Genomic DNA, 15,331 nt, shown 5'->3' on the forward strand with positions numbered 1-15,331 from the left:
TCTCGTTAGAGTAGACTGCCTGTATTACTAAACGGAGCATAACAGAAAGAAGCCTCAAGCCAGCGATCGCACGGGTTCGCAACGACTGACGGTGCCTCGCCATGTATGAGCGTCTGCATGTATGTTCGTACTGATGGTTTCGCTTTTGCTACGAGCGCGTTTTGGCACCGCGCTGTGCACTTTAGGCCGCAAAATATGAGAATTTGTGAGAACACAAACAACTACTGTTGCGCGGACGCTATCAGAGCAGTTCAAAAACAATTTCGTTACACTTACGGCTTCGGTGCGCATGGCAACTTTGTGATGTGCCGTCCCGACGATTCGGTGTCCTTTTTTTTCGGTATAAATTCGTGTACGTTTCAATGTCTTTTGGCAAGTTGTCTCGCACTGCGTATTGATCGGCCTTCTCAGCGGGCAAATGCCGCTGCTTCTGTTTCTTTATTCAGTGCATTCGTTTCGTTTGGTGCTCACACAAAACGTGAGCAAATGCGACGCCTTTTTTAATGCTCCTTAATTATCGTTCCATTTGCATTCCAGTGAACTTGCCGCTCTCTGTCATCAACAAATTCATAGACCAAAGCTTCACCACTTCGAGATTGCTGATGGAAGGAGAAGTAGTCTAGCAGACCGAGCATGGTAGTAGCATGCAACGTCAAGGAAAAGAAAGAAAATACAGTAACGTTCGCCGGACTTGTTCTGCAAACGTCGGCTGTGAACTAGGACCCACGTCAACTTGAAATAGCGGTGAATAAAATAGAAGTTATTGCAGCAACCAGCAACCGCAAAACAAGATAGTAAATATTTGACGACTGCCCCAGCAATTTTGGCAGCAGTGTCGTGTTTAACGCCAAGAGGGTGGCATGTTTCCCACGTAAATAAATGAGGCTCCAAGAAAATACATGGGGTTGGATAGGCCCAACGTCAGTTTGAGAGTGACACAAATAAATTTGGGACATAGTGTTTGCGTCAGTGGAACGCAAGCTTGACTGAAAGAATGTTATTACCAACATAAATGCAGCACACAGCCACAGGATTTGACTATCTCCTTATGTACGTCCACCAGCAAACGTCGCGTAGCTTATGAAGGCGAAAGCCAAATGCCTCTTCAAACGGGAAGATTGACCGTCGCGGCCTCAAGACGAGTGACGCAAAAAACAGTCACGTGATGAGGTCAACATATGACTTCATCATGACGTCACAGACCTCCTAAATTTGTAACTTTACTATGACGCATTCACACGACATGGTCCCTTTGCATGGCCTCCGTGATCGTTGATGGCGTTATCATATGACGTCACAGATCGCCAAAATATGTAGCGTAATTATGACGTCACATAGCGCGACGTCACATGATGACTTATTCAACGTCATGGTCGCTTTGCATTGCCTCCGTGATCGGTCACGGAAGCCGTGCAAAACCGCATTAGGTGCAGAACGCTTTTGGAGGGGGGCGCGGGAGAATCAATACATTAGACTGACAAGAAGAAGAAGATGGCTTTCGCCTTCTAGTCGTCTCTGGCGAATGCATAAGGGACCCGTGAGTTTTTTAATTCAAGGCATCTAAACAATGACTTGCGCAGCTGCAGCCGATTTTGTGGATGCTGAGCACGGGGCCGACGATCAAGAGGTCCCACGGGAGGGTTCTGAGATGGTATCGCACGTGGTAAAAGGTAGCGCCTTATCCATTCTGTGGCAGATAAGCATAATTTGCCGGCGGGAAGCGCGCGTGAGCCATCGTCTCAGTGCGCGCTGTCTGCTACTCACCGAACAACGCAGGCCCGACGCAGTAATGAAAGTCTTCGTCGCGGAAGTGCTTGTTGCGCTTAACACTCGTAGCCGATGGCGACTTGCCGGTTATTCGCTTTACAACCCATGCTTCACGCAGTTTCTTGTGCCGCGGTTACCGGTGCAGGCTGACACTGGGCTCCGTTGCGTAAGCCCGGCACTGCGGCACCGAGCAGTAGAACCCCATGTTCGTCGCCTTCGGAGGCAGCCACTCTATTAAAATGGTTTCAGTTGAGCAGAAAATGCGGGAAAACTTCCGTATTTGAACAGACCGCAGCGCATGTGGTACTTGAAACTCGTTTTCAAAGCACGCGGCAGCGCTCCACAAGCAGCCGACGCGGCCGGTGAGATCACGTGATCCTGCCAAGCACGTCACGCCGACGGTGGCGCCGGCGTTTCCAGTGGTGGGCCTCGAGGCCAATGGGACGGACGCATGCCGTTCGCTCAGAGGAAGAGCGGCAACTGAAGGAGCGCCAACGCGTCCAGTAGCGCTGATGGGCGCGAAAACGACGTGACGCCGCTGCCGTAGATTGTGCCACCGCAGCCGCTGCTTCCACCATAGCTTCGCTGCCTTCTCTGTTCACAGTAGGGGAGGGGCTTCGCATTTCTTTATCACCTTGCGTACCCGAACAGTTCTCTCAGTACTAAAAGGGATTGGTGCGTCCACAAGGTGCTGCGTCGGTGGCAATACAACGTGCGTTAGACGCTAACGAGCTGGTGTATTGGCCTCAACTGCAAAGGCACAGAATCTCGCAGCTGCGACGAAGTCTCGTTGCTGTCGCAGTGGGTGAGAATCGCCAAGTCTCCAGAAGGAGTTGAAGTAGACCACGACGCTCTTTGATAGAGCTTAATTGAAAAGAGGTAAGATAAGTCTCGAGAATAGCAGGAGGAGAGCCTACGCGCTCTCGAACATGAGTGTCCCTGTGTGCACTGTATCGGAAATGCCAATTTCGGCCTTTAAGTGACCATCTTACATATATATATATATATATAATTATTTTGACAATACATGACATGATTACAATGAACCTGGCCCTCACAGCCAATGACCCTGACAGGTTTTAGACATCTAAACAATGGAGCTTCTACCCTAATACTCTACCCCTTAATATACTTATTGCTCTAATACTCTTATACTTAATACTCTAATATAATGTGCCAGCAATTCCGGCATCAAAGTGTGGGAGAAACAAATCGAGCTAAGGTACCAATATTACGTAGCATATTTTGTGGGCGAAAATTTTCTTAATATCTACTACTGTAAAAAGCCTCCTCTCTCTTTCCTTTCCATTGTTATCGGATAAGAGTGCAGCGCACCTCAACCAAGGCAGCAGAGATCGGAGATCGCATGTACTTTGTGCGAACTTCGAACAACTGATTTGAATAGCGGTCCGCAGCGTACGCATAGGCTCTTTCACCGGCAGCAATAACAGACGTGCCAGGAACACATTTTTGCGCTAAACGATTATGCCACGCTTTAGAATTCCGACCTAATCAATCAATCCAATTTATTTGGCTTTTATTACAGCGTCTGCTACATAACGAACGCGAGGACAAGAAAAAAAGCCGTTATCTAGCAGCTTGACATGGTCCTTGCCCATATACTTGACACACAAAACAGCCTACATTGCACAAGTGAGCATTCTTTAGTTATCCTATGTAGCACTAGCCCTTTTACACACGAAAAATAAAAACAGAGGCAAAATTAGTAATGGCCTATGCAGGCAAGTAAATACATCGAAATTATATGTGACATTTATGCGAATGTATAAAATTTGCCCAACGAAAGCAGAAATAACTTGCACTTTCAAATTCCTGAAATACATAAATATTTTCACAAAAGCAGCAATACAATATTTATATACAGCATAAAGATTATAACATATTTACGCGACATACATGGGGATAATTTTGTTATCTACAACAACATAAGCCCTAAACAGTACATAAATTACACCTACAATTTCACTTAAGGGGAGATGCTACTCGAAGACACTTTTTCTTTAATATTCACCCTAGAGCAATGAAACTTGAGCTGCTTATAGAACTTTTTATGCTGATTTCAAATATAATTAGTTTTTCTTGCAAGTTGCATACTTTTAGTTCTGCAACATGACAAAGTGAAAAACTTAAGCCTTTTGCCCCCCCTCTTTTCAGACCTAAACTTCAATAATTTTTTACAATTGATAGTTCATAATGTTTCAAATAAAGTGTGGAATGCAAGTAACTAATTAGGAAGTCCATACAAAATATGTACTAGACGAGAAAATTTTAACGTGGGAAGTTCATATTTCTCCTACCCGAGTAAAAGTTTACATAACTTTTTTTTATTATATAATAAGAATATTGAAACTTAAACAAGATAATTGCATTTAACCTACATTGGAAAAAATTTGGGAAAAATTTCATGCAGATCTGAGCACCAGAAGTACCCGAAAAAGGAGGGGCACATTGACAAAATGGCAAAATTTGCGTTTTGAGAAAAACGAGTTTTAAAGTCAAAATTGCATGTTTATTTATCAAAGATGTCATTGAATGCGACTAAATTTGTACACAAGAAAGAGCAATCCTCCTTGTAGTGGCCACTGCCATTAAAATGCGCCAGCACCATAGGTTTGGCCTTCACAGCTCTTTCGAGCTGACTCCTCGACAAGAGATTTTTTTTCTTCAGCGAACGCCGACGAGCCCTTGCTTCTCCTGTTAGTTTTTGAGACATTTTTTTCTGGCGTGTGCTGTCCTGTGATGTGCCAAGAGCAACCAGATCATGAGGCGGGAGCACGCCAAGCTCTTCCAGAACACGTTCAAAACTGGAGTGCCCTCGATTAAACCAACATGTTCAGTGCTGTCATATCAGCAATCAACGAAGACTCGTCGTCCTGTGATTTTTTTTCGTCTTCGAAGAGTCCGATCTTTTTCTGGGAGGCACTCACATATTCGAATGCCGCGGCAAACTCGTCGGACGCATCGGCGTCACTGCCACTACGCCTTGCGGCAGCAGACGCTCTTTTCGTGGTTTGAGTGTTCGGCTTTGATTTGCGCCGGCGTCCTCGAAATTTGTACGCCGCGTGAAACTTCACAGGCCGGTGACCGCGCTTCCTATGGCTTTCTTCATCCATAACGGATAAGCACTCGAGAAAAGCGTTGTTCAGCTGTGATTATTGCAACTGCGCAAAAAACGGACGGAAACACGAAGGGCGAGAAAAGGACAAACAGTTGTTCAGCTGCGCTGCTCAACGAGACACGGATCCTGCAAGTAGGCTTCACAGCACACACAGGCGCGCAGTGGCCAATGGCGGCTCCCGATCCGTACCACGTGATTTAAAGCCAGTCGCGGCGCTCGAAAAAGGCGGCAAAAGCGTGCGTCTCTTTATTATTTCTTGCGCTGCAGCAGCGCGGGAAACCGTCGTTATTTGAACAGTGAGGCTCGGCTCTTCGCCTCATGCGGTCGACAATGGCGAGCGGCGGCGCATTATCGGCGGCAAGGTGCTCGAAGACGACACACTTTCGGCCTTTGACAGCCACCTTGTGCTCTTTAGACGCAATTTTAAAGAGTTTCCAGTTGAGTCTCGGCATTGATTTTTTGTTTTTCAGAACAGTAGATGTACTAATCTTAACAAAACAGGTGAAAACAAAAAATCGATAATTTTTTAGAAAACTCGCGTTTTTCGACCCGCATCTCCCCTTAAGAGGACTGATATATTTAGAATATTGTGCATAACAGGCAATTAGTCAAAAATTTTATGAAGATTAGCTTTACACACACTACTGGTTTTAAATGAATCAGTCAATGATATGGATAGTAACGCTGCATCTACAAACCGAACATACAACTTCGATCCACTTCTGATTGATGAGGCCAAGTTTCGGATGTCCTTTCCGACAAAGGCACCAAGATGACCATGCTCTAAAGCTACGCATATATTTAGGAGTGCATTCAGACAGGCTACTCCGCTGATCATTTTTCGCTGCCATCCGCATTAAAAAGTACAGTAAATCTGCTTAATTCAAGACTACACGGGACTAGAAAAATGTTCGAATTAACCGAATTATCGCAAGTATCAATAAAAGAGTGAACAAATGTCTATTCGTCAATGCACTCTCATTTTCTCGATGGATACGTAATCCTGTATATTTGCATAAGACAAGTGTAAAAGCCGCTATTTTCGCCACTCGCTGAGCGCGCTCCGAGAATCGCCCGAATTAACCAGAATGCTGCTAAACATGACCGAATTAACGAGAGTTTGATGCCATGGCATAATGCATAGGCTTGTCAGGACCAGAGAACGCGTCAGAATTATCCGATTTTCCGAATTAACGGGTTCAGAATGAATGAGCATTTACTGTGTTCCCTACACCAGGCAACACGTCCACGGAGGCGGTCCCGACACGTGGGAGGCTGCGCGCTAGGGCGCGTCCCGCAGGACATCAATAAAGTTGTTTCAATCAATTGTGGCTCTTTTTTTTTTTTCGAAAGTCTGCCCTTAAGCATAATATTTATTCAGAAATACACATCTTCCTCCACACGTCCTGCTTACGGAGTTCTTTGCCCTTGTCTCCTTCGGGTCTAGATGTTTTCATAAGCCTGCACATACTCAAGCGGCGGGCATCTCTGAGGCCCCGACGAACCGCGGCTTCATTTGAGCCGGGCCCGATAGGTGTCGCAGGGATACCGTTGATAACGCTGTATGCCACGCCTCCAGATATTGTAGCGGCCATTTCGGAGGCTGTTCCATCTTGTTCTTGGCTCAGTAGGTGTCACCGCGGCAGTGAGCTCTGATTATAAAGTGGAAAATGACGTCATAGTTCATCCATAGACCACTGTATTCAATTATGTTCGTACATTTTGGTTGATAAAGATTATAAAGTATATGTGTGCGAGTTCACTTGCATGTTCTTGAAGGTAAGATGTATCTAGAACCTTTGTGACGTAGTATTTTTCAACAGAGATATGCATGCGAGATGCCCACCTGCATACTGATTTCAGCAGCGGAGTATAGACGATTATAGATGGGATTTCTGGGTACTAGGCGAGCTTACGATAACTTGGATCGCGAAATGCTATAGAAAATTCTGAAAAGCACTATGAAAGAATGAGTGCCTTGAGGTCGACTTCGTGGGACTGCTCAAAGAAATATACTGTGACCGGCTAAAGACTGTTTGGGAAGCAGAGAAATGAAAAATCCGTGATACATTTCTATTGGTAGAGGCGGATTGCCAGAGAAGCTGTGTATCACACGATAAAGGGTTGACGCACAATTTTATGAAAGGTGCACAAACCGTAGAGTGATTTTATTTAGCGTCTACACGCTGCTTTAAAACACTTCCACTTCTATTGGCGTGGGCAAGAAGTTAAAGGGACTGTCTACCGTCCTTCATCGCTTTTCTGTTTAGTACCGCAGTAGAAAGCGTACCGTCTGAAGTGTCCGGCCTTGCAGCGGTTTCTCTGGAAAGTGAGTAGAAATTCTTAAAACAGAATTTTTCGATCTGCGTCCGGTCTTCTTCCAATGGCGTGAAACATGCCCACAAAACTGGTTGGTGGACGCGATGACAATTTTAGTGCCGGTAAAAATTAAAACCGAAGGCACATGTGATTTCTATAGCATTACATTATTTTCGCTGATGCCGAATGTAATGAATGTAACAGTCTTTCAGCGCGCTAGCGGTTAAATGAAGCCTTATTATACGATTAGAGAACACTTATTTTGCTGTAATCGCAGTCTATGTATTTATTTTAGCACTGCTGCCACAATCCAAGCCACGTTTAGCCATCAAAAAGATAAGATAATACACGTCTTCACAGCACAGCACAGCACAGCACATGTGAGACATCCTAACAACAATACAGCGGCGCAGTACGACCAGCGCGGAGGGCCGCATGACATAGCGCATGAGTTGAAGCAGAAGAAATCGAAGACGGCGCCGCAAGCAGCGCCACGACGCGCCTTTATGAATGCGTGAAATAAAAGCAAAAATTACTCTCTGATGCAATTGAACGCTGCCTCAAGGGCGTAAAATACACCTTCAATTTATGCATGTTTGTTCTTAAGCAAAATGAGTTTACCTGCGAGGATTTCTTGTCCTACCAGTAGGTTGACCACATCTCTGTTGCCTTACGCTAGCGGTCATTCTTTCACGATTTTCAACATGAAATTAAAAATATAATTCCTTTTTTTATGGGGCAGAAACGTGCTCGTCGCCGCCGTTGTGACGAACGATCCGCTCATTTGCACCAAAGAAATTCCGAGTGGTAGACAGTCCTTTTAGGCGCGCAGGTTTCCCTCTTTATTGATGTGCTTATTTTTTGGTTAACGTATTCATTTATCTGTTAATTTAATTTTTTGCTGACGCAGTTATTTTTAAATACTATTTTTGTGTTTATTTTGTGGCCATCCAGTGTTGAGTAGTGGGGTTTCCCAACATCTCTGGCACGTGCCTGCTATGGGTTTTCTTTTATTTATTTATTTAGTTATTTATTTATTCATTTTTTATTGAATGCTTAATACCCGCCGGGCCATAGGCATTACAGAGGGTGGTGAAACATGATTTCCTCTACTCATACCATGTTAGCTAAAATATGAGTTAGTAACTGAGGTAACTGTTCGCAGAGTTACGAATGACACAGTTACACTGCGGCTTCGCTCTGGAAATAATTAGTGGGAATTCACCAAGGACTGAAGCAAGCATGCGCTCTATGTACATTATTGTTCAAGCTTTCCATTGGGAGCACATAACGGCTATCGGAGAGCAGTGACATCGGATTTGACAAGCGTTGCACGCGTCATAGATTAATGGTATAAGAGATGATTTATGGAGTGAGCGAAGCGTAGGTTTACTGGCGCACCGTGCAAGAAACGTACGGGAACCCGCAACCGCTTGCGGCAATATGGCCAGGTGCCTAGGCCTAAGTTTTAAGATAACAAAATTCGCGATTTAACTGTCGGTTCATAGAGGTGCATTCGTGTGATTTCAACCCATCAGTAAGCCACAACCGCATTGACACAGAGGAAACAGAAGTATGCTCATCCCTAAAAGGAAAACGTACCGGTGTGACAGAAAGAGATGCAGCAGTTCGTAATTGCTCTTCTGTTCAAATTCTTGTTTCCATCGCGATTTTATCTTGGAGGTGGAGAAAAGACGCTGGTGGCGTCCTTGATGGTATCATGATTTTCTCTAGTGTATTTTTATTACAAGCTATGTTAAAGCGCTTGGAACGAAACTGGAACATCGGAGAGGTGCCGCACTGCTTGTATTTATTTTTATCGCGATAGCACATTAGAATCCACCATCTAAGGATAAAGGCAAAACAAAATGCACCAGTTACCCGCCACGGTGGTGTAGTGGTTATGTGCTCGACTGCTGACCAGCTCCTCGCGGGATCGAATCCTGGCCGCGGCGGCCGCATTTTCGATGGAGACGAAAATTCTAGGGGCCCGTGTACTTAGGTTTAGGTGCAGGATAAAGAACCCCACGTGGTCAAAATTTCCGGAGCCCTCCACTACGGCGTCTCTCGTATTCATATCGTGGTTTTGCGACGTTAAACCTCAACAGTTATTATTATTAATATGAAACGCACCATTAATAACACACACATTAGTTTGGGGTTATACTCAGTATGAGATGGTGCCAGATATAAGGATATGAGCAGTAGTGCCGACGTTAACGCCTGCGAGTGCAGTCCTGCGTTTCAAAATTGGAAATTTCAGCTCGTTCCACGTTTGCAACAGATCAAAGGGACGATTTGAAAGGGGGGCCAGCAGAAAAAGACACAAATGAGGCAGGCCAATTGTATGAATGTTCAGCTTGATATGAAATGGGAGGAGAGCGCAGCAAAAATAGTTTTTGCGAAATACGTAAACATATGTATAGCAAACACTGACGGCTAGAGCGCAGAACATACATGAGCGGAAAAGGGTGTGCGTTGTGATTGTGAATTGTGTGTACATTATGGGTGTCCAAAGTTTAAAGGATAAAAAAATCCCTAGCCATATACAGGCAATGGAAAGTGCAAATACAAATCGATGCGCCATATGGATGTTACGCAAAGATGGAGAATCAGATGCTGAGGAGGACACAAATTGACCATTGTTACTTACGGACGTGGCAAAAATTTAAAAAAAAAAGCTGTAAAGAGAACAGTTGTACGATAGAAGGATTGAAAGCTGGGCTAGTCGGTATACTTGAACATTTTTTAAACAGTGTTATCTGAACGATAGCAGGCTGTCTTCCTGAAGTGATAAGCATACTGCGTTATATATTCGAAGCAGGAATGGGAATGCACCTGGTGCAAGAGAAATAGGTTTCTTGTAGCGTCATTTCAGATTCACGTAAAGAACCTCCCATTTTCATCACACTTTTTCCCGTCGCGCTCTGTTCCATTATATACCATGTATTGATGAATAGAATACGCAAACAGAAGGAAAATGATTTTCGCCTTTTCATTGGTAACGTCGACGACACGTCTTGGTTTCCGCTTTATAGGAAGTCGTCTCCACCGAATTCATCATACAGCATTCAGACGGACATTCAACGACCATAATACTGGAAACTGGCGACGTTCCATTCAACATTGCTTGGTCTGAAAATACTCTTTTTGGTGGCGTCAAACGATGTCCTAATAATATCTCCAACAAGCACCGTTGTCATCAGTCATTTGTTCTTTTTTTTCTACAACTGACATATTATTTTAGGTGTGGATCCCTGTGATACTCCCAGTCTGTCTCGCATTTCGTACAACACTCCTCTGGCATTAATATTTATTTATTTTTTAATCTGGCATTCTTCCGTCACATAAAGGGTGCAGGATGGAAAATACTGTTAATGTTTATGTGCGCTACATTGTGCTGCAATTGCGTTAATCAATTAATGGAGGCCGTACATGTATTAGTGTACACACGTCTTAGTATGTGCTTCTTCATATGCTACTCTCTGATCTAACAACATATTTCTCAAATGGGTATTCAATTATCTTGTGTGCTTGCGGGTTATATGCGCACTTACTGTCACTACGGCAACTAAATGACGCCGTGCACTCGAATCTTACTCAATTTAACGAACCGTCCAGGGCTGCTATTAGCGATCCAAATTAATTGTGCCCAGAACCTCGATCGAAAAGACGTGATGCAGATTCAGCAGAGCTAGGACTCGCTATCGTAGCGTCATTTTGCGCAGACAGTTCCCATTCACTGTTCGCAGCGCTAAATGCGGCAATGATTGTGTTCGCATTCACCGCAGAAAAGCGCCTCGGTGCAGCGTCTTTCTGGTCAGAGCCGAATATAGAAGGTACTTGAATGGATACTGAGCTGGTGGAAGCGAACAGTCTTTGTTCTCAGAATAGTGGCGCATTCAGTCCTCCAACTCAATAGAATGCCTGCGGGCTGTGTGGCTAATACGCCACGACGAGTGATAGTATATTAAATGTGGCGAATGCAGTTTGGTGCGCCATTTCGTTCATCCATGGATACCCCTGAAAATAGCTGCGCGCATTGACAACGAAGGACACAAGCGTAGTAGAAGTAAATTAAAGGTGGCGTCACCGTCAAGCAGTCATAGGGTTCAGCATGATCTCAAATGTTGAGCCAATCGTGCAGCTCTATATGGTGAGGGAATCGTGGGCTACATAATCACCAGCAAATGTAAGATTTCTTAGAATCTAGCGCGGACTATGCTTATTCCGGGGTAGCATAAATGCATATGAAACCGCATGCTCCAAGCATTGGCTGGTCCAATACATTAATTCAAACTAAACTATACAGTAAGTGCAATCCGTGTTATAAATTGGACACACGTAACAAATGCGCAGTTGTAAATAAATACACGTAGTGACTGCCAAGATAATCAAGCATGACATTTGCGCGATCTCTTTAAGTGTTGTCCCGCTCTTTTCTTTTTCCCTTTCCTGAACGTTTCGCATACGCTGCTTCCTTTCTTACAGCAAAGAAGTCCGTGGCTATCCTTAACGTCCGCGGTGTTCGCAGAAACATCCTAGCGGGCATGTACCACAGAAATCGGGGAAACCAGCTGTTCTGAGTAATATGACTCAGTCGTCGCAAGTTTCCTAATTTTAACGCACAAATATTGACCCGTTGGCTCTCTTGGTTTATTTATTTTGCATGCATGAAGGAAACAGCTAGGAGGGAGCGTGTGAAACGCGACTGCAACCTACTGCGTCGGCCCAACACGTGATGAAAAACGTCACAACGCGTTAGGTTTTAGAATTCTAGGTTTCATCCTGAGTGCGACCTCATCCGTGAGCCGTCCCAACAAGGGTGCTTCGATTATAAACTACCGGAAACCAAGCCCTGAGATTTCGCCAAATTTGATTTCTTCAGTTATCTCGACGCAAAAAGACGCACGTTGGACCAAGACTGCTGCCATCACGGGGTGCTCGCTTTCTAATATTGGCTACTTCACGTAATTCTTCCTGCTAAGCTTTTTCTTCCTCCTTCATTACAACAGACTAGTGCTTATTTGTGCTGCGCATTAGTTGAGGCTCCCCAACTACACTTAGCTCTTCGCTAAATCAAGTCAGTGTTGAGAGAACGGGCACTGCGTCCACCATATAATCCTATTTACCGCTCAGATCCTCCGGAGCAACCAAAGAATCTGGCTTGCGGTGCTGGCGGCGCACGTCCCCAGTTCTTCATTTCCGGTTCCTGCACTTGGCGTCTCTGTTCACGCTTTCGCCGCCTACACGTCGTCCACTGTTTCGTTTGCCAGTTGTTATTCTTGCTTTTTGCTGCAACTCAAAACAAAAAAAGCAAATATACCTAATGACGTTTGTTGACAGGCCACATTGCTTTGGATACTTGCTTCCGGGATGTCGAGCGAGGAAACTCAATTTCCTGAGTACTGATCTTCTAGAAATTTCTTTTTCGTTGTCACAGAGCGTTCCATCTGCTTGTCATTTTAATTACAAAATCTTTACTCAATGCTTCACACGTCCGTGCAGAAAGGGTTTGGAATGAATATGACGCGTCTTAATGTCAGATTATTGTTGTGATTTTATTTACTTGATAACGACGCACAGAAAGCGAGGGAAGAGAGCATAAAATAAATCCGATACTCACGCTTGCGTTTTCAAGAAGGCGCTTAACTTTTGGGATGTGCATACGTCGTGCAAATTTTGTACACCATGATCATACGTGTGTGTATTCATGCGATAAGAACAATATATGACTATATTCTCCCAACAGGAAGATGAGATTGTGCTATTATAAGTGTGCATTTATTAGCTTCCCCTTACCACACACCATCCAGTTTTGGAATGCGCGGTGTAATCTATCTATCTCCTTACTTTCTGAAATTACATTTTATGCGCTGGCTGCACATATGCATTTTTTTGCACGTGCGTCTGCGCTCTGATTATTCTGTCATCTTCTCGAAGTTAAGGGAATGGTACGCCCAGCGTTTATACCATCAGTGCCTTAAGTGTGGTGCGGCTACGTTTTGCTTAGTCCGCTTTCATCAGCTCAAAGTCTTGAGAACATTCCGTGTTTAATATTAAGGGATAAAAACATAATATGATATTTATAGCATTATTATGCACAACGGAAACTTACTGCCCGCACCATGCAGTTGGATCTGCTCTGTTACAAATTAAGAGGACGTACACACCTCAAAGCGGTGATTACCTATTGAGCGAATTTTGAAGTTATGTGGTTGTTGGAATAGAGAGCGCCCACCCCTTGCGCCTCGTTCCTCAGCTCGCGCGTAGTGCCGGCCCAGTGCGGCTCGATGGCCAGGAACCACCGTTAAACGGAAACGGGGCGGCCATGGCCACCACGTCCAATGTCGCGCTAGCATACGTCACTGTGTCACGCCTTGCTCATTGGCCGCCAGTGACAACCACCGGGTCCCCTCTTCACCTCAGCTCGCTTCTGTCACGCGCTTCGTCACCGCTGGAAGAAGCTCTCTCGTCTGCAACGAGACGTTCACTAGCTGCCTTAGCAGGCGACTTCTCGTTCGTGCCCTCGGTGGTCCCTTTTATGTGGTAGCCGTAGCGCCGCAAGCAAGCGTACTCGATCGGTCTTGCGGAGCTACCCTGTGCGACCTGCAATCCCGTGACTGTCACACTGTTCTGCATCTTGGGTTAATGAACCCACGTTTGTTGACAACCTGCCTCTTGTCAGCGGCGTGTCCAACAGGCGACGAACCCAGCCGTAGTGTCTTTGCGCCTTATGGAGGTGGAGGAGCGTCGCGTCCTTCCCCGGTCTCTGTCGTAGGGTAAGCCTAGCGCAAACCCATCCCCACATAACTGGCGCCCCACACCGCCGCCACGTTCGCAAAGTGCAACCCCGCCCAACCAAAATAAGTACACAAAAAATGCCTAAAGGTCACTCCAAGGCTACGAGCGGTACTCGCTAACACTCCCAGGCTTACATGCATGGAAATACCCAGTAAAATCAACGGGAGAGTGACCGCCGCCGTAGCTCAATTGGTTCAAAATTGGACGCGTTGTCCGAAGGCTGTAGGTTTGGTCACCACAGACTTTTGCTTCCAGTTTATTGCCTTTCCACCTAAATGTTAATTAATACGCTACATGCAAATTGTACAAATAATGTCCTTTATGCTTCCTTGGCGGCACTGGCTATTGGTTTCATGAGGTTATATATACTTGAGAGAGAGAACGCCATGGAACACATGAAGTAATAACCACTCTCCAAGAACACGTGCATCGAAAGACGGTTCGGTTGTTAAAAGGGTCATGAGCCACCCCTCACGCTTGGCGTAAAAAACACCTTGGAATGAGTCGGACACCTCGCAGGAATATATATCCAAAAGAATTTCTCGACAAGCACAAGTAGGACGGGAGATATAGCGATCGCTACATATACCCGATGCATTCGCTCTCACCTCGCTTAATTCCGAAAGAGAGGGCAGCGCCGTTCGAGATTCCCCGCCCTGTGCATTACATCACCTCGCTTCAATGTTGTGTGGTTTCCTTTCCGCGTAACTTGGCGTGCTGACGGCTGCTGCTGGAAACTCATAGTTCCGGTCGGCTGCTTCTCGCTGCGCGGTCTGGCGCGATGTATCGCGTCTGGCGTCTAGGCGCTGACGCGACCTATTTGTATTGATACTCTCGTCTAATCCACTGTGTTTCCCTTAGTCGCACGCCTATTGGCTCGGAAGCACGTATGCTTAAAACCTCTGTGTGCGGCTTGTTTTCAATTGTGCGTGTACGTCAGCAGCAGGAATAAGAGCACGTCGATGGGTCCCGCGCTCCGAGCACGGGTTGAACGTACGACACGGGAAATGAGTATCGACCGTTATAGTGACACACTACTAAGGTATACAACTCGGGAACTGGTGGGTGCCACTGAGCGCGGGAAACAGGGGTTGTATGTGGTACACTGCAAACGCAACGAGCCTAATTGGGCGTTTTAAGAGCTGCAATCCTCCTTAGTACTACCTGCATCTGGACAAGACATGTGCGCCGGACTCTAAATCACCGGCGGCGGCGCGCCGGGGTTTCCACCTCCGGCGGCGGCGCGTGAACGCCGCGGGGTTCATCGGACCGGCGGCGGCGCGGCGCGCGGGGGGGGGGGGC

The sequence above is a fragment of the Rhipicephalus sanguineus genome, chromosome 8 (assembly GCF_013339695.2).
Source record: "Rhipicephalus sanguineus isolate Rsan-2018 chromosome 8, BIME_Rsan_1.4, whole genome shotgun sequence".
Taxonomy (NCBI): Eukaryota; Metazoa; Arthropoda; class Arachnida; order Ixodida; family Ixodidae; genus Rhipicephalus; species Rhipicephalus sanguineus.